The 26882-nt window shown below is 43.6% G+C and overlaps 1 long non-coding RNA gene across 1 annotated transcript; it reads right to left on the bottom strand.

The window, feature by feature from the left end:
* Positions 1 to 694: 694 nt before the first annotated feature.
* LOC137157754 (uncharacterized) lies at positions 695 to 23315 on the bottom strand. The gene is made up of 3 exons (XR_010921229.1): positions 23179 to 23315; positions 2424 to 2546; positions 695 to 770 (listed from the first exon to the last, which is right to left on the bottom strand). It is a non-coding gene; the product is annotated as an uncharacterized lncRNA (long non-coding RNA).
* Between the last annotated feature and the right edge of the window lie 3567 nt (positions 23316 to 26882).

Genomic DNA, 26882 nt, shown 5'->3' with positions numbered 1-26882 from the left:
ACTTGAAAGCTGGTAATCTGAATTCCTTGCCTATTGCATTGTTTTCAAACTAATATTGCTACTGTGGACATTAATATTAGCTGCTGCTTCCTAGAGTCCCAGATGGTTGCACTTTCCGGCCTTGTAGACATGTAAAGACCTTCATTATTGGTATTTACCAATTTTTTCCCCTGAAAAATTGCTGGGTTTTTGGAAAAGCTAGCATTCAGGTTTTAGTGATTTCCCCCAACATTTTGGGGCTAGGGGGACTGGGAATTTTTCACAGGGGAAGCAGATAGAGCACCCTGCTGACCCCACCTGCCCTTCAGTGTGGTCCTATCTGGCAGGGGGTCCAGGACCCATGGGGTGCAGCCTTCTGCCCCCCCTCCAGGCTCTGGCCCCTTTGCTTCCTCTGCGCAGGCAGGGGAATGAGACCAGCAAGGAGCCAGGTCCCAGCAGCTGAGACCACCCAATGGTTGCAAGAAGTGGAAGGCTCTTCCAATTGCCACATGGGGAGTACCCCATAGCTCCCCTGAGTACTGGGCATCCCTGCCAGCTGCCCTTCCTAGTTGGTTTTTACTCATTTTTTTTTCTCCCACTTTTAAAAACTTTTGAATAAAACCCAATAAATTCCTGGGAAATTAAAAAAAATAAAAATCCAGAATGAAGGGTCTTAGAGATAGTACACTGGTCTCGGACTCGAGATCTGGATTCAAGTCCTGGTTCTGCCAATGGTTGGCTGAATGAGCTTGGGCAAGTCACGTTTCTGCTCTGTGCCTCAGTTTTTCTATCTGTAAAATGGAGATTAGAGTCACCTCCTTTGTAAAAAGCACTTTGAAATGTACTGATGAAAAGTGCTATACAAGAGCTAGGTATTATGCCTCTATTGCTGGATTACATTTTTAACCACTGAAGGGACCAAAGTACATCTCTCCAGTCTGATCCTCTAAACTTCAGGGACATGGATTGCCATTCAAATTCCTGGATCTGACTCTCTCTCTTTATGGTTTTAGTTTTGGGTCAGATCCAAAACCAGAACGGGCCTCTTTTTTTTTTACTCCCTTTTGGTGGAGTCCAAGCTCTCTTGGGAGCAGTTGAACTGGTAAGATTTCTTCATTCAAGATAAGAATGGCCATACAGGGTCAGACCAATGGTCCATCTAGCCCAGTATCCTTTCTTCCAACAGTGGCCAATGCCAGATGCTTCTGAGGGAATGAATAGAACAGGTAATCATCAAGTGATCCATCCAGTCACCCATTCCCAGCCTCTGGCAAATAGCAATCCCTGCCAACCCTGACTAATAGAACCTATCCTCCATGAACTTATTTGGCTCTTTTTTGAACCCCAATATAGTCTTGGCTTTCACAACATCCTCTGGCTAGGATTTTCACAGGTTGACTGTGCCGTGTGTGAAGAAATACTTCCTTTTGTTTGTTTTAAACCTGCTGCCTATTAATTTCATTTGGTGACCCCCTAGTTCTTGTGTTATGAGAAGGAATAAATAACACTTCATTTACTTTCTCCACACCAGTCATGATTTTATAGACCTCTATCATATCCCCCATTAGCTGCCCCTTTTCCACACTGAAAAGTCTCAGTCTTAATAATCTCTTCTCATATAGAAGCTTTTCCACACCCCTAATAATGTTAATTGCCCTTTTCTGTACCTTTTCCAATTCCAATATACTTTTTTGAGATGGGGCAACCAGATCTGCACGCAGTATTCAAGATGTGAACGTACCATGCATTTATAAAGATGCAATATGATCTTTATCTTATTATCCATCCCTTTCCTAATGATTCCCAACATTCTGTTAGCTTTTTTGACTGCTGCCACCCATTGAGTGGATGGTTTCAGAAAATCATCCACAATGACTCCAAGATCTTTCTTGAATGATTACAGCTAATTTAGACCCCATCATTTTATGTATAGTTATGATTATATTTATCAATGTTGAATTTCTGCCATTTTGTTGTCCAGTCACGCCATTTTGTGAGATCCCTTTGTAACTCTTTGCAGTCTGCTTTGGACTTAACTATCTTGAGTAGTTTTGTAGTTAAGATGTTAGAAACCTTGTGAAATTTGCAAGATTTCAGTGCCATCAAACCTGAACCTTAACCTGATTCTGAACACCACTTTCAAAAGCCACCTCCAGTTTTTATATGTGATCATAGTGCTTTATGTACTAAGATATTAATATTTTTATGAGTGTTACTTAAGGTCCATAAGGCTAGATTGTATGCAGTATAGTTGCAGCCATGTTGGTCACAGGATATTAGAGAGACGAGGTAAGGCTACATTGTGGCTTTGGTTCCATGGCTGCACAGAGGAGTTCAAGAGGAGCAAGCCCTTCCCTTTGACTTCCCTCTATGGATGTATTAGCTGTGCTCATATCATAGCTGCTGGCAAGTAGGGAGAGTAGGGGCTGAGTGCCCAATGCTACCTGCAGCAGGCAGGCAAGTCGATGGAGGGCAGCAAGAAGACGTGAAGAGTAGGCAAAGCAATCGCTGCATTTCACCCGAGGCAGACGAGCTAGCTGTGCACAAGTGGAGGAGTAAGTTGCACCCTGAAAGAGAGATGGAACAGTTAAATCTCCCCCGCAAGACCAAGGTGCACAATAGCCTCTAGTTTCTGCTAAACTGTTCAGCAGTCACATAATGAGTGTTGCTGATTGTTAACTCTACCTACAGATGACCATTTAACTAACTAGTGAGAGGAATGGGCCAGTTCAAATCTCTCAGAGCTATTCTCTGCAGGTTGAAGATGACTCCACTTCCTCTGTTAGCACTTGGATCACATTTAAGACCATCTTCATACCCTTGCAGTGTAACACTTTTCCCCTTAGAATGAAAGCTTAGGTTCTGGACACAACTCAGTGGCAAGGTGTGGAATGTGCAGCGAGTTGCGGAGTTGCAGAATTCATGTGGCCTTGCACTGAATGTCGAATCCAGCTGTACACACAGAAGCCATAGCATCAGATTAAAAAGCAATTCAAAACACTGTGATCCTTCCAAAGCAATTAATATGCCAGCTACAGACTGACGGGCTGGCTGAAGACAGGAGCATATCATGCATGCAAAATTCAGCCTCCTACCCTGTGTTTGTCATCATAGAATCATGGAAATGGAAGGGATCTGGAGAGGTCTTCCAATCCAGTCCCCTGCAGGACCAAGCATTATAATGATGGAGATACCACAACCTCCCTAAGCAATTTATTCCGGTGCTTACCTACCCTGACAATTAGGAAGTTTTTCCTAATGTCCAACTTAAGCCCATTACCTCTTGTTCTATACCTCTTGTTCTATCCTCAGAGATTAATGAGAACAATTTTTCTCCCTTCTCCTTGTAACAACTTTTTTTTATGTACTTGAAAAGTTATCATGTCCCTCCCTCAGTCTTCTCAACTCCTGACTAAACAAACCCAATTTTTTTTTTCCAATCTTCCCTGAAAGATCATGTTTTCTAGATCTTTAATCATTTTATTGCTCTTCTCTGGACTTTCTTTAATTTGTCCACCTTTCCTAAAATGTTGTACCCAAAACTGGACACAACACTCCAGTTGAGGCCTAATCAGCGTGGAATAGAGCAGAAGAATTATTTCTTGCGTCTTGCATGCAACACTCCTGCTAATACATCCCAGAATTATGTTTGCTCCCCCCCCACCCCCCAACAGTGTTACTCTGTTGACTCATATTTAGCTTGTCATCCACTATAACCCCCAAATTCCTTTCCACAGTACTCCTTGCTAGGCAGTCATTTCCCATTTTGTATGTGTGCAACTGATTGTTCCTTCCTAAGTGGAGTACATTGCATTTGTCCTTATTGAATTATATCCTATTTACTTTAGACATTTCTCCAGTTTGTTCAGATCATTTTGAATTTTAATCATATCCTCCAAAGCACTTGCAACCCCTCCCAGCTTGGTATCATCCACAAACTTTATAAGTGTACTCTCTATGCCATTATCTAAATCATTGATGAAGATATTGAACAGAAATGGATCCAGAACTGATCCCTAGGAGATCCCACCTGATATGCCTTCCAGCTTGACTGTGAACCACTGATACCTACTCTCTGGGAGCCTTAATGATTCCAGTGGGGCTCTGCACAGGCTCACATGGAAACCATTGCAGGAAGGGGTCCTAAACTAAAAGAAGATAACAACTGAGTATTGTATCAATGGAAGGAAAGATGAGGGTTACAATGAAAGGATCAGGTAGTTATGCCAACTGGCTGTGAACATATCTGACTTTTGTATTTTTTAAAGTATCTTTGGTTTGTTTTTTAAGCTGTAGGATAAAGAAGGCATTCAGGAAATCGGTGATCTCTATTGGCCACCTGCTTAGCCATAATATTAAACTATTGCTTAGGCCTTGTCTACACTATAGACTTCTGCCAACATAGCTCTGTTGGATGGGGTTGTGAAGTAGTGTGACCCCTGACTGGCACAGCTGTGCTGGCAAAAGCCCCTAGCGTGGATCCAATTATAGTGGCAAAACTGCACTTCTACTGGTATAGCTTGTTGTGCTGGGGGGAGGGGATGGGGGATGAGAAATCAATTCTACCAATACAAGCTTTGAGTGCTTTGCTGGTTTACTAGTTACTGTAGACATGGCCTTACTCTAGGAAGAGAGGACCACTTCCTTCAAAGCTAATGTCCTTTAATGCTGATGGAAAAATGACATACAATCCTGAAAAAGTCTCTCTTAACATTAAATGAAAAAAGAGAAGGTAATAGGAAGACAGAAAGAGAGAGAGTGCACAAGCATGCGTGCTATGTAATACACTGGTAGTGGCCAACCTATATTTCCCCCAATGGATCAAACCATGCCATCAGTTTTTCATCAGAACCCCGCATGATGGCACAGTTTGGTCCAGTGTTCTGCAATTAATCAGATTTCATCTGCATGTGTTATTTGGAGAAGCATTTGGCTACCACACCTGGCACATGGCTAACAGAGAGCACTTCAGTCATAAACCAGAGAAATAAGGCTATCAGAGACACACACAGTCCTTGGGATCTTTCCTTTCTTTAGGAAGAGATAAAATATAAAATTCCAAGGACTTTGTTCCATCCTCGGTGATGATACCTGTATAAATACAGTGAAGTTAATAGCACAGCACAGATGTCTCTGAAAGGATCATTTTGCTCGGAGACTTTAGCAGGCATCCTAAGTGATAGGGAAGGGAATTATTTTACACACGCAAAGCAATAAGTTTGGGGATGCATTGGAGGCCATCTGTACACAGGCCCTGTACGTCTTTGGGAGCCATAGCTGCTCTCTGCACCTTCACCCCAATCCCTTCAGCATTTTCATTGGTGCCCCCTGCCAGGAACACCTCTGCCCACTGCTGTACCTGGCCCCACCACTGAAGGAGAGTTCCATGGGATGCATGGGATATGCAAGAGTTAATAAAGTCTAAGGCATGCTTTTCCACACATGTGGATCCCCAGCCTCAAACGGCACCCTGTTGGTATAGGCCTGGCTTGACATAAGTAATTGGACATAAGTGAGGCCTCGTTTCTCAGAAGACAGAATTAGGAGGTGAGTGGATCCATAGGCTGGACACAGAATGTGTGCATTAGCTAAGATACGGGGAACCACCAGGGAACCATTTACAATGGACAAGATAACAACGTACAAGATAAGCTGGAGGTAAAGAGTAAGCCGAGCAGAGACTGTGCATGCACAGAGCAGGCTGAACAGGGATTGGTTCCTACAAAGTGACCGAGCCAATCCCAAAGTGTGGGAATGTACATAAAGGAAGAGATCTGCTGTGTAACTTTGGTAACCGTGGTGTGTTCTGTACCCAACCCCATGAATGTAGTTTGATTGTATGTCAGTGAAGACACCTCAGTGGTGAGTTCAGAGTCAGACTAACTCAGTGATAAGATTGGAGAGGCTACACCAACAGCTGAAGTCCTCGGACAGAGGAGATGATGTTGCAGAGGTGGCTGATCCTCATTCCCATAGAGGAAAATGTGAGCATGGAGGGTCCCTCACTTGGGCACATTCAGGGGTGCCATATGGATCGTGCTTTTAATTAATCTCTTCCTACCCTCAATGGCAAGGATAATCCAGGGGGTGCTTCTACCAGGTTAGGGAGCATCTTCCTGGCTTCATGGTCTTCTCTAAAGACATTCTTAGCATAGAAAAGGAACTGCCTGAGCTTTCCAGTCAGAACACGGCTTGGAGCTGACTGGCTGTTGCTAGTTCTAGCTGCAAGAAACATCAGATGACACCTTCACCTCCTGCATCTGTCTGGTGTACAGCTTTTCTATTTCATTATGCCCCTCACCCTGTGCACATGCTAGGGTCACTCAGCTTGGCATTGCCTCTGTGCTTTATCAGCTGAGCCTTCTGGAGAAGATGCTAGCAGCTTCACAGGGATGAAATTGCTCATTAAACTGAATGTGAAACACAGCAGCAGTGCCCGCAGACACACACACACCCCTTACACGTGGTGCGTACCATGATCAGCGGCCAGGAGAAGCAGTGCTGGCCGTCCCACTGCCCACGTGGGGGTTCGGTAGGGCCAAACCTCCATGACGAAGGAGTGGGGTTGCGGGGACAAACCTAAGCAATGCTGATTCCCCTGCGCACCATGTTGCAACACCACTCACTCAACTCACCCCACTCAACCACCACTCACTCAACTCACCCCACTCAACCACCACTCACTCAACTCACCCCACTGCCCCATCCCCCCCTCCCAGGCCCAATGGCTGAGCTGCAGCGCCAAACCTGAATGGGCACACTGGGCAGCGAGGCACACACTGCTGCCCCTCCTTACAGCTGCCAAGGGGCTGGCTCCTGCACCATGGCTCACCCACTAGGGGGCCTGCCTGGCCTTTCCCCACTTCTAGCAGCCTGTCCCCCTCTCAGGGATGGGGAGTGACACTTCATTTGGAGGGGCTGAGCATGGTGCAGATGCTGGGGCCAGCGCCTGCAGTGGGGATGGCTCCCCAGGGATCGATGGTGCATACCACAGGTAAAATTTCAGGGGGTGCCCCTCAAGGAGAGGATCACAAAATAGCAGCCTCATCAAGAACAACCAGTGAGGAGACCTTCCACAGTAAAAGCCAACAGGTGGCCAGAGATAAGCCAGTTACCGAATTGATATGTCCACCATAAAACCCAAGAGCCAGATGAACATGGAAGAATATAAACAACTTCTGGGGGCCTGAGGAAGAAAAGAGTAAGATCCACCTCAGCTGTGCAGGGGGCAGACCAGGCTCCATACAGCAGCAATGAAGATGAGTGCGGTTTCTGCCAGCAGCCAAAGAGGGTAACACCACAGACACGCCAGGGCAGACAGAGCTAGACTAGGAGTACCTTGCTCAGTTTACCTGGCTCTACATGTCTGGGCATTGACTGTGCCCACTGGAATATCAGAGTCTCCAGAAACGCCAGCAACAAAAGTTCACAACATTCAGCAATGCTTCAATTCAGCACAGGCAGGATCATATGTATTTTTGTATCAGACTTATTTTAATTAACAATTGCACAACAAGAAGCCAGGCAGCACTGCTAGACTATGGGGCCAGATTCTCAATTGGTATTAATCAGCAGAGCTCCATTCACTGTGAGGTTTAATACAAATGGTTTGATTAACCTTTGAAAACTCTTATTTATCAGGACACACATAGGAAAAACACTTAAGCATGTGCTTAAATGCACCCCAATTAAGGAAAGTACTTAAGTATGTGCTTAAGTCCTATGCTTAAATGAATTGGGACCAAAGCTGTAAAGTGAGAGCTTTACAGAAATAAATGGTGCACTGCTACAGCTGTGGCTTCTAGTTGCTATGCAAAGTGAAGTTTTACTACCCTAGTTTCAGTAATGTGGTGACTCCCTGTAGTTTTGATTGTGACATGGGTTTCTTACTGAATTAATGGCCATGTGGGTTCTCCATGCCATCTTTAAATAAATCTTAACTGCAAAATTTCAGATTGGAAAAATGTCTACTTTTTTTTAGTTCCAAGATTTTCCACAATTCTGGGAATCAAGACACATTAATATAGCTGAATTAGTTGTTAATTTTAAATGAACATAAAAACATTCTTTACAGCTATATTACTTTTTCATAACCAAAGTTGAATCTTTTTTAACTGAAGTTTATATGGTTCCAGGTTTCAGTTTCAGAACTTGGAAGCCTTTTTTTTTTTTAAATAAAGTTCAAGTTTTTTATAAAGTTTTATAAAGTTTTTATAGTTCAAAATTTGTGTATTAATAACATAGTTTCTGTTCAAAGTTCTAATTTCCATTGGTTTCCAGCTCTATAAATCCTCATTGTGCCTTTCATTTAATTTTTCCACATTTTAAATACATCTGTTCAATGTTTGCTTAATGAAATATTAGGAAATATACACTGAAGAAATATTCACTTTATTTGTCACCTTACAATGAAAAAGTAAATCTGTACTCAAGTTTTTTCATTTTCATAGCTCACACTTAAGCTAATTCCCATGCTTAATGATATCTTCTCCATTTTCAATACACATACTGGGAGACACACTAGCTATGCAGAGAAGGATGCATGAATGTCCAGAAAGAGGAGGGAAACAGTTTCCCCCAAACAGCAGTTTACATATAAATCCTGCTTTTCAAAAAGTAATGTAAAAACATGAAGGAATAAGCTAACCCTACTATGAACACCTTCAATTTGTGTGAAAAACAACTACTCTTTTCACAGGGATGAATGAGAATGTACAGAAATCGCGATGAATATATTATATCATTATCAGGCCAGATCTCCAGTGGAGCTACCTCAATTTATATCAGTTCCATTGCACACAAACAGAGCGGGGATGGAGACCAGGATTTACCCTGGATACATTTACTTGACCTGGCCTGTGGATCGTCAAGGGTTGTTTGCTCACAGTACTATTCATCTAGCTGTGATTATTTCCTATAGAAAACCTGGGCCGGAAGCTGATCTGAATTGGCCCACCTGTACATGAATGGAGCTGCTGCTCCAGTTTTATACCAGTGTAAAGATTAGGATCTGGCCCACTGCATTCACTACAGGCTGATGCAAGATATGGCTTGCAATTTCGCACCTCATACCGTGATTGGCATGGTAACATCTGTTGCCTGGGAAAGGACAGAATGGATTTTCTCTAACAATAGGGGTATCCTGATACACCTGTCTTTTCTTCAGTCACCTATTTATATGCTAATCACTGCCAAGAACATTCCACTCTTCATTAATGCTAAGATGTGTTGTCCTTATCTCTAAAATTATAGGGCTCTCTTTAGATTATAATATCTGCTAGGCTCAACAGGCACAGAGGCTACACTCTTTTCTGAGATGGCATTTCCACCCAGGAGACAACTGAGTAAAACCAATTAAATGGATGCCCCTTCTGCCCTGAGGTGGAGTCTGTACTCCACCAGCCAGATTGCCACACACAGTAATGTCCTTACGAACCTATGGATCTTGGAAAAAATGCAGGGAAGGGGGGAACCTGGAACCCAATGCACCAGCAGTGTCTTCAAATGAAGAGGGGAGGATCTTCCTTGCTGGCTGGTGTCATTTACCAGGGAAGAGTCTTGAAAAGGCTGCAAGACTAAACCCTATGTCTCCTGGCTGGCAATATATGGAGATAGCAGCCAAAGACAATGGACCCATCAAACTGTAGGTTCTCTCTCACACAGTGATAGGAGCGTGATTTGTAATATAGGCTAGGGAAGGGAGGAGGAATCCCCCATAATGACAGAGGTGCTGCACACCCACAGGACAGGCAACTGTGATCTGAAGTGGCCCCAGCTGACGCTTTGCAGGACTAGAGTAAAAGAGCATCCAGCCAATAATGAAAAGTTTGCTGTGGTCATTTTTTCTCCCACTTGCCCCCACTATGCCTCACTTGTACTAACTTCTGCAGGTTGCCTGGCTCTTTACTGAGTGAAAAGTAGGGAACGAAAGATCAGGAACAGTAGGAGAAGCCTTCTCTCTCTGCTGTGGAGAAACTGGATTTTTTCTCCTTAGTTGTCCTTGCACAGTAATGGCTGGCCTCTCTTCTGAACAGATTTCTGGACTTCCATCCTGCAGAAGGCTGTTTACAGTTTAGGATGGTAGATAGATAGTGATGGAAAGCAGAAGATCTTGTCCTGCTTGCATGTCTTTCTTTGGATAAATAATTTTTCAGACTCCACTGAGGAACCAAGTAGTATTCAAGGTCTTTTCTCACTGGAAGTCTTATTTTTGGTGGGCTGAGATAGATAACTACTCTTATTCCATCTCTTCACCGTGCAGGCAGTACAAAGGCCAAATTCCGCATTCCTTACTCATTCAATACTCAGGTTAAATACAATCAGACAGTCCTACTCCCAAGGTTTTAGAGATGTTCTTTGGTTACACCATTTACTGGTAGACACTGCCTCTTCTTACTGCAAAGAATGTACTTCACAAAGAGTCTTGTGCGGTTGTGTGAACACTAAGGGAAACCCCATTCCCAGATTTAACAGTCACATATGTGCTTTAAAAAAAAAAAGCACATGACATTTCCTTTCAATTATGCCATTTTTATCATCCCATAAAAATATTTTGGTTTTTTCCCCCTGGACGTTAAGCTGCAGTAACTGATATTTTTCTTTGTTTTGATGTGTGCGTGTTATAGCTCAGTATGGTTACAGTGCATGCTTACAGCCTGTTATTTAAAACTGTCTGCTCCCAACATGTATCAAAAGCAGAAAGCACCAAATTGAATTTGAACAAATCCTGCACAGGGATTACTGAGGGTTCCATTTGATTTTGACTGCTTGTCCAAAAGGCGGGTTTTGGGCATCAAGGTTTATTTTCTTCATTGGATTTGGCAACATTGTGTATTCAGACTAATAATTTTCCCTGATCTGCCTTTCCCCTTTTTTTGGCTTCTCCTGCTCTCTTATAATAAGTACTCTAGTCCTTTTTATTGATTTATAAAAAGCAGGATTGTTTTTGGATTGAATGGGTAAAAAGTACTGGAAAGTTAGTAATCTGAACTCCAAGTGAAACAGTTTGCAGACAGATATTGCTGCTATGGGAGATAATAAGGAGTGTGTTTAAAATATGAAGTTACTTTCATTTTTTATATTATGCCACGGGCTGCTATGTACTTGCAACATGCTGTATTGAGTCAGAGGGTCTATTTTGGATGAATGACAAAGGTTCAGATTTCTCTCTCTCTTTCCTATCTGAATATCTTAAACTGTTTACCTATTTACACCCCCAAAGAGTAACACGCTTGGGCCAGGCCCCTCAGCCTTCCCATTCACTCAGCTGCCTGTGAGCATGGTGAACCTTAAGTACATTGGTGCCTTAGAGGAAGGGATTTTCCCATTTCCCTTTCTCCCCCAACAGTCCCTGTAGTATTCCTGTAACCAAGCCCAGCACCCACCCAGCACTCTATTAGGGTCATTTCTTCATACAAAAGAGTTTCAACAGTAGGTGTCTTTAGTTCCTTCATGAATGATCTGTATTAGCTGAAATGCCCCACCACAGAAAGCTGGTGAAAGATATTAGGATGCATTTCAGACCCAGAGCTGCCTGTTGCACATGACCCAGCAGAAACATGGACATGCTTTTGAAGAAAGGGGCCACCCTGGTATCAAAGAAAAGCAATTCAGGACTGAACAATTGTCCTAGTGCTACTCTGGCGAGGCTCCTTTAAGATACAATGTCCTAGGTGTCTCCTATTTAGCCTATGTCTAAAGTTGCCCCTGTCCATGACTACACCCTGCCTATGAATCCTTCTCTATCCCCCAGTGATGCCACGTACAGGAATGGGAAGGCCATCTAGGTGGGAGGCATGAGGCCCATTAAATTTCTTATTCAAACTTATGGAAAGTTACAGGTTCTGTTTAGACATTGGAGAACCAACATTTCTGCCAGCTCACTGCATGCATAAACCTTTTAATATTCAGTATTTTGCCTTATAAAATGAAATGCTGGTCCAGCTTGTCAGTTTTCCTTGTGCTGGGTTGTTTCTTCTCTCTCCCCCCCCCCTCCCCTTTTTACCTCTAATACCAAAAGCTTTTTGGATTACAAATTACATGGAAACCACAAAAACTTAATGATATTAGGTTTAATTTACTGTTTTGTTTTCTTTGCAAAGCTATGAATGCTTTTAAAAAATTTGATTGCACATTTTATGCTTTGAGCAACACTGAAAGTACATGGTTTCCACCAAAAGACATGTGACTCAGAGGAATAAAAACTGCTGTTAAACTTGTAAAAAAAGCATAGTTTGAATGTCTAACCCAATGTAGCGGAAAAGTCTTGTGTGTCTTTCCTTCTTTTATATGAGAATATTAAGTGCAACCCCAACCCTTTAATACAATGTATCATCTGTTTCAACTTGGAAAGAAGTCAACTCTGTAATACGGTTAAAAAAACATACAAGTTAGTTTTCTAATTGAACTTTCTGGTCTTGGACTGCACACATTAAACCATGACAATCTGAGACTCAAGGTAGGTGAGGTAATATCTTTCATTGAACCAACATCTGTTGATGAAAGAAAAAAAAGCTTTCAAGGTACACACAGCTCTTCTTCAGGTGCTCTGTGTAACTTGAAAGCTTGTCTCTTTCACCAACAGAAGCTGGTCCAATAAAATATAATATATTACCTCAACCACCTTGTCTTTCTAATATCCTGGACCAACACGGCTACAAAACTGCAAACAATCTGAGACTCAGGCAAGCTCTGGCATTTTGGAGAGAGTGGGTTAAATGTTTGTAATTACATATAGCTGACTATTGCCATCAGTATAGAGGAACAGCTGTCACCTATGTCCTCTATATATTCAAACACATCAATGCCACATGATGGATGAGAATGCTTGGAAAAATAAGAGCTCCCTCAGGATTTCAAAGACACTCTTATTGTTATTTACAAAAGAAAAGGTGAAAGGGCTGTCTGCGATAATCATCGTGGTATAGCTGTTCTCAGTTGCTGGAAAAATCCTGGCTAAAATTTTAAACAGATTAAAAAATATATATTAGAAAGTGTTCTTCCTGAAAGTCAGTGTGGTTTTTGTGCGAAGAGATCAACCAACATGATTTTCTCCATGAGGCAATTACAAGAAAAGGCCTTTGAGCAACATCAAAAGGTCTTTGTTGTATCTGTCAACTTTTCCAAGGCCTTTGACACAGTGGATAGAGGAAACCCTATGGAGGCTGCTTAAACTATATGGCTATCCAAAACAATTTATTCAAATAAATAGAATGACTGGTACAGTCTCTGTGGCAGGAAACGTTACTGGCTTGTTTGATATATGCCATTGTGTGAGACAAGGCTGTGGTTTTGCTCCTACATTTTTTACTATGTTCTTAGCTGGCGTCCTCAGTATGATGTCAGAAAAATCTCAGTTTAGGAGTCTATATTCGCACTAGAACCAATGGGAAACTATTTAACTTGGCTAGATTATGTGTCATCTCCAAGGTGCGTGACGAATGTATTAGAGAATTTCTCTTTGCAGATGATTCAGCACTAGTTGCTCATTTGCTCAGAGACATCCAAGAGATAACCACTTCCTTTGTGTCAGCAGCAAAACAATTTGGATTAAAGATAAATACCAGTAAAACTAAACTTCTTTGCCAACCATCCAAGTACCTGAAGTTCTTGTCAATGGGGAAACCCTTAAGTGTCAATATCTTTATATATCTAGGAAGTACAGTTGCTAGCGATAATACCCCAATGCAGAAGTTGCATATTGCATTCAGTATGCCTCCAAAGCATTTGGAAGACTATCAAAACATCTCTGGTATCACCAAAGCATCACTACAGCAACTAAGATGAACATCTATTATGCTGTGGTGTTGACTGCACTTCTGTATTCTATAGAATAAATAACTCTATAGAAGCGACACATCAAAAAGCTCACAAGCCTGTAACTGAGACATCTGTGGCAGCTTCTAGGAATTAAATGGTAAGATCGAGTTCCAAACACTGAGGTATTGAGAAGAGCTGGTATGCCCGGGGTTGAGGCACTTATAGCAGCTGCGCTGCTGAGATGGACAGGTCATGTTGTCCGTATGCTGGATCACTGGCTCCCAAAGAGTCTCCTCAATGGTGAGCTTAAGGAAGGAACCTCAATAAAGGAGGGCAAAAGCTTTGCTATAAGGATGTTTTGAAATAGAATTTGAAACAAACAAATATTAACAGAGAACTGGGAAGACGTTGCCAGTGATAGACATAAGTGGAGATCTGTAGCGTATGTTGACATGCACAGAAAGGCAGCATAGCTACAGCACTATCTTCAATGGCATAATATCAAGCAGCTTTTCAATTTCTCCTGCACAAACTGTCAGAGGTTTTTTTTTTCCAAATGCTTCTCATTGCCAAGCTAACAAACACTAAATGTCCCTCCTCCACAGTCATCGTTGAGTATGATGGACAGCCAAAGATGGTTGAGAATTGAAACTCATAACAGTTAGGAAATTCTAAACTTGTTCTCATAGCAACTGCATCTCAGCAGCACTCTAAAACCAACTCAAAACCTCACCATCAATGCATGTGCAGGACATGATGTCTCAAACATTTGGAGCTGTGTGGATGGGTGAACACAATAGAGTTTGAGGGCTTGCAAGCCAGTAGGAGGTTGAACTATATTTTCGATAAGAAAAAAAAATCAAAGCTAATTTAAGTCAGTGAGCCATATCAACTACATTGTAAGTCTATTCAAAGCCCTATCTCTTATGCAACAGGGACATCTCAGTCAACTACATTGGCAACCACTTTATTAAGGATTGCTCTGATGTGTATTTGTATTGCGGTGGCACCTACAATGCCCAGTGTCAGAAGACAGGGTACTGGGCTAGATGGACCATTGGTCTGACCCAGTATGGCCGTTCTTATGTTCTAGAAGACCCTGAAGACCTTGCAGTCCAGAAGGTTTAATTGCGCAAGGCTTGATTTTCAGAGATACTGACTCCATCTGAGTCACAGGTGCTCAGCATCTCTGAAAATTAGGCCCATGAAAGCATGGAGGGAACGAACAAAAAAAAAAAACATTCATCATGATATGATCATTCCATTTTTCTGTGTCACTCCACCCAGCATCCAAGATGATAATACAATTCCAGACTGCATTGCCTTTTCTGCAGCTCCCCTCTCTGCGGTTGGAACCTTGTCAGCAGAAGCAACCCTCCCACCCCTCTTCAGCTCCCTATCACATGGTGAAAGTATTAATAATATTAATCCTCTGACTCAGATGGACTGTCTGACACATATGAACCTGAGGCTCAGAGAAGCCATTCTCAATTGGTTTCTCACAAGGGGAGAGAGCAAGGAGAGCATATCAGTTGCATTATCTGAGGTGCAGCTGAAGTAGCAAGATAATTTCTTTTCCCCCTAAGCCACTGTGTCTAACTCTGGCAGACTGTGGCCAAGTACATTGTTTCCTTTTGTATTCCCCCAAGCTAACAGGAAGTCTCATTATTTGTTACATATTTTGCCTCATTCCAGTCCAAATTTAGAAAGGAAACCAACTTCCCCTTCTGAAATCAGGGTTCTTTGGTTACATCAGGGCTCAGACCTATTCCCTGTTCCAACCCCCATATCAACCCACCAAATGCAAACTTCACTGGTGGGTGTGCAACAAGATTCAGCCATAAGAAGAATGGTTCTATTCAAATGGGAACATCAGGTCCAGGCAACTATGCAAACTGGATTTCCCACACACACAAAAAAAAAAAGTCAGGGAGCCTGTTTCAAGCCAAACTTGGAAGGACTCACAGCGGTCATATACTGCCAGCTCCCCTTCTGGATTCTCCCACCCTGATACAGTACTATTATGTCCAAGTTTGCAAAGCTGTAGAGAAATATTTTATTTCCACCCAAGTATGCAAGCAAACAAACCCTTTCACTGTCAGCTAAAGTGTTCCTGACAAGTTCTCTCTTCACATTAGGTTCTCTAACGCCATTTTCATTTAATTTCTTATAAAACCAAAAGTCTGAGCCCCAACTGCTTCCCAGGCATCTTTTTTTAAAAAAAAATAAGCTATTATTTTTGGTAGACAAGTGAGGGGAAACGTCCTTAAAGAGTGAACTGTAGTTTCTTATCCCCCTCTCCTCCAAGCTCAGCTAACCCAGAAATCACCAAGAGTTTCTATTATAGACCACACTCACAGGGAGAAAAGCTGTAGTCATGATGGTCCTGACTAAGGCTTGGAATGCAAGGAAGAGAACAAATCCAATGTATATTTTTCCAGGCCAGGAAATATGGTTTATGGGAGAAAGTGGCCTTCTTCAGACATAAGTGAACAATTTCTGTGGGCTCACACTGCCCTGGATTATATACCTCATTATTAACCAGTTCAGAGAGTTGGATCTTTAAATCAGCAGGGCTATTAATAATGAATTTATCAGGCCATATCTCATTTCCCTCAGTTTCCACTGCCTCTGGGATTTAATGGCATTAAGAGCCAAATCTGGCCTCCAGCAGGGCCAGATTAACTCTCCTGTGGGTCTGGGGCTACTAGATTTTGTGGGGCTCCTGTATACAAGTCTTTTTCCTAATTTAAAACAAAATTACTACAATTTTGGCATCAAGGCTATTAACGCTATACTAAACTTGCCTTTTAATTAACAGAAAGCCATTCTGTGGTTACATTTCAGTCTTAAAACATGTAGAACAAGGGTTGGCAACCTATGGCATGCATGTCAAACGTGGCACACGAGATGATTTTGAGCGGCACTCACACTCACGCTGGGCCCTCATCACATGGGAGAGGGGCAGGGGAAGGGGTAGGGATGGGAGTGGGAGTGGCCACCGCGCAGTGCTGCTTGGGGCCAGGAGCAGCTCCTGGCCTGAGCTCTGGGCCCATGTCACATGGGAGACGGATTGGGGGGGGAAGGAGCAGGGATTTATTTTTGCAGGGTTCCCGTTAGCCCTGGGCTGCAAGGTCCTGGGCTGCAGCCCCTAAAGCTCCTGCATTAATCTGGTCCTCGAGACATGCACGTAAACAAGTGACATCATGCTTCCGGCAATTCAACAGTCTGGCTGCAAAGAAGATCCACAGAAAAAGGCAGATACACAGGTAATAGTTCAAGTCCAGTCAAACTGGATTTAAATCCCTTTCTTTATTACAGACAGTGGGGGTTTTTAATATCTAGTGTCCAGTGTAGACAAGAAGAATTAACTCATTAAACCCTCTACAGACTAGCTCACCACCATTTGTGAAAGACCAGATACCCACTGAAACAACTTTAGACTGGAAGAGGAGAACTAAAGAGAAAGCACTGGGGGCAGGTAGTTTGACTCTGACCAAAGCAGAGTGGATAGACTGGGTATAAGAGAAGAAACTGAATTGGCTGATTCTTGGCCAAGAGGTCTCTCAGGCCAAGTTTGGACAGCACATTCTAGCGCCTAGGCCTCTCCTAGCTGAGACTATCACATGTATATGTAGGGAACAAATAAACCATTCAGATGCAGTGGTGATGTTTGTCCCATGGGAACACCCTTTAAAGCTCAATTCTGGGACCCCTACCAGTGACCTCGCCTGCACGGTGCATAAATGGCATCCTCCATGCCGCATGACCTCGCACATAGTGTGTGTGAGGACATGTTGTGGGGAGGACACCATTTTGTGTCCCAGGTGACACTGAATAGGATGCTAGTGGGCCAGATTTGGCTTTCAGAGGGCCCCCTCAATGCCTCAGGACCCCTCTTCCCCCTACGACCACATGGGTTGCAGGTGCCTAATGCCACCACTGTTCAGAAGTAATCCTGCTCCAAACTATGAGCCTTTGTTTCAAGCTGAGTAAGCAGGCATGAGGTACAGAACTTGGAGGCAAATCCCAGTTCCTGACACAAAGCCCAATTGAAAGGGATAAGAGTCCACTGGAATTATGTGAGGGTTGAAGGAGAGAGGACAGAAAGCCTGTCAGGGAGGACTCTGCATCACTCCACGCACTGTGGCAGTTGGGCACCACGCACAACAATGTAAGCATGCCAGAGGCACAGAAGATATATGACTGCGCGCGTCTAGGCACAGTCTGGACCTACTAGCTCAAAACTAGAGCTGGTGGAAACATTTCTGTCCAAACACTTCCACAGAAAAGCTTTGCTCAAAATTAATTGTCACAAACTTTTTGTTTTGGTTGATGTTTTTTCTGAGTTTTTCCCCCTCCTCGCATTTTTCTCCCTTTTTTCCTTTGGGCAGGAAGAGGAACTTGATGGTGGGGCCACAGCAGACAGCACTGTGGGGATTCTGGGTTGAGATGCTGCCCATAGACAGCCAGAAACAGACTGCCAAAAATTAGGTCAGCTTACACGGATGTCCAGATTCCAGTCGGAGCTGCTCTGACTCTGGAGCACCTCAGAACCAGGAAGGTGCAAACATGGCTAAAAGCCACCTTAATCCCTCTCTCATTAGGCAGGGAGTTCTGTGCTGTGCTTGGAGCTGCCGAAGGAGTCCACGCTGCCCAATGTCTAACCAGATTACTCTTGTGCCACTCAACCTTAACTTCCTTGTCTAGCCACTAGCTTTTGGCCAGAGCTAAAATATCTGCCTCTCATGCCATACCACTACTTCCCAAAGGCTACAGAAACATAGAAATGTAGGACTGGAAGGGACCTCAAGAGGTCATCTAAACCAGCTCCTTGTGCTGAGACAGGATCAAGTATACCTAGACCACCTGTGACCAGTGTTTGTCTAACCTGTTCTAAAAAACCTCCAATGACAGGATTTCACCACCTCCCTTAGAAACCTCTTCCAGTACTTAAAACTATCCTTATAATTAGAAAGTGTTTCCTAATATCTAACTTGACTCTTCTTTGCTGCAGATTGAGCCCATTACTTCTTGTCCCACCTGCAGTGGACATGGGACACAATTGATTACAGTCCTCTTTATGACAGTCCTCAATATATTTTCTCACGTTTATACATACTCTTTTTTTAACCTTTCCTCCAGTTTTCTAAATTCTCATTTCTCATCTTTGTTGCTCTCCTCTGGACTCTCTCCAATTTGTCCACATCTTTCCTAAAGTGTGCCCAGAACAGGACTCAGTACTCCAGCTGAGGCCTCACCAGTGCCGAATAGAGTGGGATAATTACCTCCCATGTCTTACATACAACACTCTTTTTATTACACCCCAGAGTGATATTAGATTTTTTGCAGCTGCATCACGCTGTTGACTCATTCAATGTGTGATCCACTACAGCCTCCAAACCCTTTTCAGCAGTACTAATGCCTAGCCAGTTATTCCCCATTTTACAGTTGACTTTTCCTTCATAAGTGCAGTACTTTGCACTATGACATCTCTCATAGCCAAGAACCACATCATGGGTTAAATGTTCTCCCTTCAAAGACTTGAGACAACATTCTGTCCCGTGTTGTTCCTGTGCGGCCACATGGAAATCAGAAATTGCACAGGTGTAAGGAAGGGCAGAGTTTGGCCCCTAACGTCCAACTCAGTATTTCCAAAGGTAGTGAAGAGTTCCTTCTCCTGTTTTCTGTTAGGCACTAGATATTAAGAGACACTGCTTTCACTCAAAGCAAACAGATAGTGACAAAGTCGAGGTTAGGTGGAATTCTTTTTTTGCCCATGTGTCTGCTTCTTGTCACAGACCATCCACATATAGCCAGTCTGCTGAACTGTCTAGTGGTAATTAGCACTATTAATGAATGATAACTGCAGTGTGCATGGGGATTTGGCAAATGCACATGAGGAAGCCAGTTTCAAATAAGACTGAGAAACACCCTCTTATTGCTCTATGGACTTACCAGAGAAAATCCAAAGAGAAATCCATGCAGTACTTCTTTCCCCGTCATTGCAGCTCTTCAAGTCACAAAAACCAGCATCACAACTCACTAATTGGCAACCTGGACTATCCCCTCAAACCCTGGAGGTGATTCTGATAGCTCAGGTTTGAGGCACACTGGCAGGGCAGCCTAGGAGACTCTGGTAATGCCACTGTGTAATGGAGGCATTCACCGCTTGAGTAGCTGCCGGGTGTGATACTGTCATTCTTTTCTTATTCCTGGCATCCCCTGCAGGCTGCCAGCAGGCCTTGGTGCGACTTCAATGGCTTGGCTGAATGACAAAGTCCAAATGATCCCTTTCCAGGGTACAAAAGGCTCCAATAAACACACACTCCTGTTGCCCTCACTAGGGTCTTCAGCCCCAGTTCTGGGCTCTTCAAATTCAGCCCTTTCTTTGGGTTCTCAAATAAGCCCAGTGCCCCGTTGTGGCCTGCCCACTACTCTGGGATCCAGTGCAAGAACTCTATAAACAGCAGCCACATACTGCTCCACTTCAGCTTCTCCCTTGGCCTTTGTCCTATCCAGCCCCTTTACTTCATGCTTATCTCAAGGTTAAGGCTCTTAGGTCCTCTCTCTCCTTGAAAACCCAGTTATGCAAAATGCAGCCAGACCTAAACTCTAGCTACTCCTCAAGCGCCTTTAACCAGAGAGGAGTACCTCACCTTGCCCCTCTGGTCCTGCCAGGAACTGAGCTATTAAGGCCCAGCAGCATCTTTTATATGAGCCTGCTGGGCTCTGAGTGGCTGCTTCCATGAGGCCTCTGTGATGCTGTCTGGATTAGGGGTGACCATTATTTAATATCAATATGACAAAAATTGCAATGATTCCCACAAGAGGTGCCATATCAGGTGCCATTGGAAAGGTTTTAATTTGCTAAAAATGATAATATTGTTTATGTATATGTATTGTCTTTGTACTGTAAATTTTGGATATGTGTGATGTAGCTCTGTATCCAAACCTTTTGTGCTGTGCTACTGGGTGACACCCCCCAGACAGATTAGTGTCAGCACTGACGACTCATAGGGCCATTACCTTTACAATGAGCCCAGGGAGAGAAGCCAGGACGGCACCTATGAATCATCAGGACATGGAGGGACATGCTTGTGGTCAGGGGGACTGCAAGTGCCTTTCCCTGCTGCCCATGTGCTGTGGGCTTGTGTTTGAAACAAGCCACCTGGCAGACCAGGAACTATAAAATGCAGCTTCACCATCTCCATCTTGTCTTCATTCTGCTTCCTACCTCTGGAAGAACTCATATACAACTGCAGCTGTGAAACAAAGGACTGAGACCCATCCAGGTACTGGATGTACACCAGAGGAACTGTAGAAGCCTGCCAACTCCACAGTTCTACTGAGAATCTGATATCTATGGACTTTGACGTCATTTGTATGTATCTGATTGCTTTGACCATTTAACATCGCTCTTCTCATTTGTTTCTTTCATTTTATAATAAACCTTCAGTTTAAGTTACTAAAGGATTGGCTGGCAGCGTGGTATTTTGGGTAAGATCCAAACTTATATTGGTCTGGCAATGAGGTTGAGCCTTTGGGGGAACAGGAGAACATTTTGGTAAAGGGAATAGAGTTTAAATAACTTCTCTCTTTACTGGATTGTAAACTTCTTGTTGTAGCTTCTTGATAACCAGTGTAGGAAATCAGGAGCGCTGTTAGATTCACCAAGGAGTCACAAACTTCAGTGTTAGCCACCAGTCTGGGAGACACTGCTCTCCTTCTTGCAGCCTGCCCTGACCTTGGCATTTTCAGGTGGGCCACCCTAGGCATGGATGGGTCACAGCCTCTCCAGGCAGGCCTGGAGGACTGACCTTTGCTGTTCTTCTCCTGTCATTTTGCTGCTTTCTGGGACAGAGCATAGTAGGATGGCAGGGTGTCCTGTAGGGAGCCACGAAGGCCAGGTATATCCCATCACATACTGTCTACGCCTATGAATTAATAGATGATTACAGACTAATGCTAATCCACAATCATTTTATGTAACACACAAACCATGTGTTTACATTATTGGTTGCCTTAAGAGCAACCAGTATTGCTTCCACCAAAACAAACCTACTTATAGAAATTGTGGTGCTAATATATTAAAGTGCTGCCTAGCACTAAAGAATTCAAAACTCATTTATATGAGAACATTGTCCTTTTGATCACTGTTCATAATGCTCAAGAGAAAGGCAGATTTCTCTCTCTCACACACACACACACACACACACACACACTATTTGGGTGTCCTTAGATAGGGGGATTTGATTCAGGGTGCAGCTAGATGCTCAAGTTAAAGAGTAATGAAATCACAGTAATACCCATTATATGGCCCACTGGCAAGGTGAAGAGAATTATCCTCAGCTGTTTCATTATAAAGTAAACTTTGTTTCCAGTGTCAGACTCCGAACATCAAGGAAACAATTGGTGCTGTTTTCTGTAATACTAGCATTAGCTTTCCCTGCCGCTAGGATTTGCTTCTACTGCCTTATTATTTGACTTAGAAGGTTTTAAGATGAGAGCAGTGGTTGCTTTAGGCCTAGTAATGGTAAGTAGTAAAATAAATGTTCTATTCTATTTGTAAAAGAGCTCCCTCCAGTAGCAATAATGTTACTTCATTTGTATAACTCAAATGATTCAACAATGCTACTGCATGAATACAACAAACTCACCCCAAGTAGGCAGCTATTTAATGTGCCATACTTAGTCTGCCAGCCAAAGTATCACCCTAGTCCATCATCTATGGGCCTGCCTGACTCTGGTGCTAGTGATTTGTGGCAGAAGTTGAATTTCCTAATTGTTCTCTCCTGCTCTAAGTTTGGAAAATTGCATGTCAGCTCCTCTTGCTTTCCCAGTCCATGTAGTAACTCATCAGAAACCAAAGAGCCACCCAACTCTGGCAGGGGAGGGGAAGGCCATGGGTCATGGTAACTCAGGGTTCTGGGGGACCTGAGTATAGGTTGTCAGAGAGCTGATGAGAACTGTAGTCGTGTGTCAGCCGTCCCTCCCACTCTGACTCGGCAGGAGGCCACACCCTCTCACTATGTCACCATCTCTTAAAAATGGGGGAATTAGCCAACATGCCATTAGGGGACTACCAGCCCTCAGGCAGGGCAGAGCAGTTATGCAGTTTATAGCTCCAGCCCCCAGGCAGGGTCGGGCAGGGCAAGGGAGCAATCTAGAGGCTGGGGTCTTCATTCAAGTAGATGATGGGCAAATGCAGGCCTCTTGGCCTATGGTGGGGTGCTACCACCCCAGGAATAGGGCAGCAGGGGGACACAAGCCCACCCAACTCCACCACATCCCAGCCCACAGCTCTAACAGTGGGAGAGTGCTCCACCACTGGGTAAGCAGGGAATACAACCATAATGTGCTGACCAGGGCACAGGCCCCAACAGCCAAATTGCAGTCAGCCACCCCTGGACTACTTCCTACCCTTTCCCAGATGTGTACCTGGGTCCATGGGTGTCCTCAGTTACCCTGGGGTAAGTAGACAGCAGCAGTCCTGACAGTTGCCCTGCAAGCTCAGGCTCCTCTCTCCAGGCCCATCTGCAAAGGCAGCATCCAAGCCACATGCATCCATCTCCCTCATTGTCTCAGCCATAACTGAGCTGGAGGCCCTGCCTTTTATACTTCCTGTCCCGCCCACCCACTTCCAGTGGGAGGGGTGAGGTTGGTCTGGCTCCTCCCACTTGGGTAAGGAGGGTGGTTCCTCCCCCTTTGGCTCAGAGGGAGGCCACACCACCTCACTACAAGAACCTACATCTATTATTTCATACAGGAATCTGCTAAATCTAGGACCAGCCTTCCAGCTTGGACCCCGACCTGGCTCTTGTCTCAGAAGTGATCTTATTGCAAGCCCTTGTGCCATGCTCAGACAAGGATAGTATGTCTACACTGCAACAGAGAGCAAGCCTCCCAGCCCAGGTAGACAGACTTGCAGTAGGCAGCATGTTAAAAATAGCACTGAGGAAATTGCAGCTCAGGCAGAGACTCTGGTTAGCCACCAGAGCGCAGACATGGGGGGTCAGGTGGCCTTGAGAGCCCATGTCGCTGCCCAAGCCACAACCTCCACACTCCTATTTTTAGCATGCTAGTTCAAGCCAAACTAGCACAGGTCTGTCCACCAAGGCTCGTTCCTCTGTTGTCTGTGAATTCATAGCTAATGTGCTCTTCTGCAGTGTAGACATGCCAAGAGATGGTACACATATTGAGTGTCTGGATGCATTATTGCTGTATAGTCATAGGGATATTCTTACCATTTGTGTGACAATGCTTTTAGGTTAATCTCCCTTGCTCTTACTGCTCTCTGTTTTAGAGAGGAAATTTGAGGAGATTGATTGGATGGAGCTAACTTCTCTCTATTATTCAGACTGTATTTTATTCAAACCAAAGCAAGAAAGACCCCAGGGTCTAAACCCCTGAAAAGCTTGAGGGTGTTTGGAAGTAGAGTCATGTTCAAAATTTCATTGTTCTTATTCCAGTAATGGGCTGAACCAAAATCCTAGACTCAAACATCTTAAAATGTTTAGGAGCTCAAAATCAGGTCCCGATCTGAATTTGCAGTTTGGGCCCAATCTACATTGTGCTATTATTTTCACTTGGATCTTTCTCCCCCTCTTTCAAATACCTCCCTCTATCTTCCCCAATCTTGTATTACAAAATCACCTGGAGACCCCAGCTGAGATCACAACTGTACTGTAATAGACACCTCTAAATACACAGCAAGAAATAGTTCCTGCTCCAAAGACCTTACATTCTAAGTAGATAAGAGAGACAAAGGGTGGCAGAAAGGAAGTATTACCCCCATTTTACAGATGAGAACTGAAGTACAAAGTGATTCGCCCAGGGTCACACAGGGTGTCCTATGGCAGAGTCAGAAAACAGACCCACATCTCCTGAACCCCAGTTCAGTGTCTTAAACACAAGACCTTTTATTGTTAAAAATATCACATTTAATTGGTATCACTTTACACAGACACATTCTTTGCATGACTGTATGCTTACCACACCCTCCAGATCCTCTGGCTGAGGAACCAGAAGGAAAACTAGCCAAATTCAATGGAGTTACACCAAGGATTAATGTGGGTTTGTATGTTTTTTCTGCTAATACTTTAGGGTAGCTCAGTGAGTGAGAGCTATGGGATAAACTAAAGAAACCAATTCCTAAAACGATAAAAAAAATAAATGTGGGGACGGGAAGTTTAAAAAAAACTCAACTCAAATGTCCGTTCGGTTTGGCTTTAATCTTGTGTGCTGTGGGGGATTTTTTTCAGCTGAGCGTGAGTGCAGTTGTGGTCAAATGCTGGTTTATTTGTGTATGCATGTGCTCAGGAAGTGCCAAGGGTAACTGCTCAATGTTTAACCAAAGCACTGTAATTCCTTCAGGATTCTCTTGTGTAAGTGCTGGTCACACTGGTTTGATCTCTTCAGGCCACTAGATGTTGCATACGTTCATGTATTTGTTGTCGTATTTCTAGTGCATCAAATCATCACAGTACAGAATTATTTTGCTTGTGATTTGGTGGTTTCCCTGATTGACTAAGGAGCGTCTCTTTCTCTCTTGGTGTCTTTGGCCTCTTGGGAAACCATCTGACCTTGTGCAGATGGTCTCCCATTCTGGGAAGAAAAGGCTTTTGACCGATACCTATTTTGCATTATTTTGTTTTATAACTCTGTACTTGTGCCTGCATAGTGTTCACACAGTGTTCATCCCTCCACTTTCCTGCGTAGGAGAGAGTCCCAATTTAGTAGCATGATGATGGAGGAGCAGCAGGGCTTGAGGGCAATTCCCTAGCTCCTGCACTTCCATCTAGCACACAGAAGCCCTTCATAGGCAACACTGCATGTTTCGTGCTTTGCAGACCAGGAGAAGGCAAAGCCATTTTTTACAGTATGATACTCCCCCTTCTGCCTGTCACAGGAAGTGTTACTTTAGGGATGAACCTCTCTTCACACTGAATGCCCCATGAGAGAGCTGGGTTTGGAAGTAACTACTAGGGCGATGCAACTGCACCATTGTGCACAGCATGACTCCTCCTGAGACAGTCATGAATCAGGGATTGGCTGTTTGAGAGATCTGTGGGATTTCCCTGAAGACTATGGGACACCTCTGGGTTCAGAAGCCCATAACGCCTGCTGGGGCCAGAGAGTTAGCTCTGATCTCTGGCACTTGGGACAGGACAATCCAGAGGATACTCCAGGAGGTAAACCTCAGAGTCAAGTTTTTAAAAGTGTCTAAATCCCATGGAAAGTCAATGGTGCTTATGCACCTAAATCACTTAGATACTTCAGAAAATTGTATTCATAATCTCCTGTTGAATTGGTTAATTTGGTACAGTTGCATTGTTCAATTGCAAGCAGCTACTCAGGATTGCTGATCTACTGGGCCTCAACCTGCAATCCTTTTTGCATGCAAGACCCACTGACTGTGGGCCTGTGAAAATGGCATGATCAAGTTCACCATGATACAACTTGCAGAAAAAGTAACCACGCAAAGCAGGATTCCAGTGGATCTTAATAGTTAAACAGAAACAACGTGGGCTGAGGATTAACCACTTGAGCAGTTTGAAGGTAAAACATTTTTAGTTAAGAATTCTAACCTGGAAGATTACAAGGATCCTTATAGAGATTTTCTTTTTCTAATGGAAAATGAATGTTGATTTACAATACCTGTAGCTACAAATGGAAATAAAGTTCAGTCATGCCAGGTTGGATGGACACTCTGGTCTAGGTATACAGCCAATTGTAATGCACACCAGTCACAACCTCAGTGGAGAAATGCTGTAGTTCAACAGATTAACCTGGGGTTTGAAGTTTTATTGGACAAGATTTTATTTAAAGGCTTTGGCTGAGTTCACAGTTTCTCTTTAGTTACCAGCTTAATATCTGTAATAAATCTGGTGTAGCAATAACCATGCTCAAAATAAGTGAATTTTCAATGTACTTTCAATGCAGAACAATTGACTAGGCACTGTGGGGTGAATTTTCAGTGAGCTGTGTGGGGACTTAACCACCTGAGTTGCATTATCATCAATGGGAAACTGCACAGTTAACTCTGTGCATGGTGCTAAAAATATAGCCTGCTTGAATTGAATCACTGCAGTTTAAATGTGGCTTCATGGGGGGAAAAGACCCAATGTTACTAGAAATGTGAA

This window comes from Emydura macquarii, unplaced genomic scaffold (assembly GCF_026122565.2).
Source record: "Emydura macquarii macquarii isolate MOO-44397 ecotype Brisbane River unplaced genomic scaffold, CSIRO-AGI_Emac_v2 contig_1551, whole genome shotgun sequence".
Taxonomy (NCBI): Eukaryota; Metazoa; Chordata; order Testudines; family Chelidae; genus Emydura; species Emydura macquarii.
This window is presented reverse-complemented; position numbering and strand designations above follow the sequence as displayed.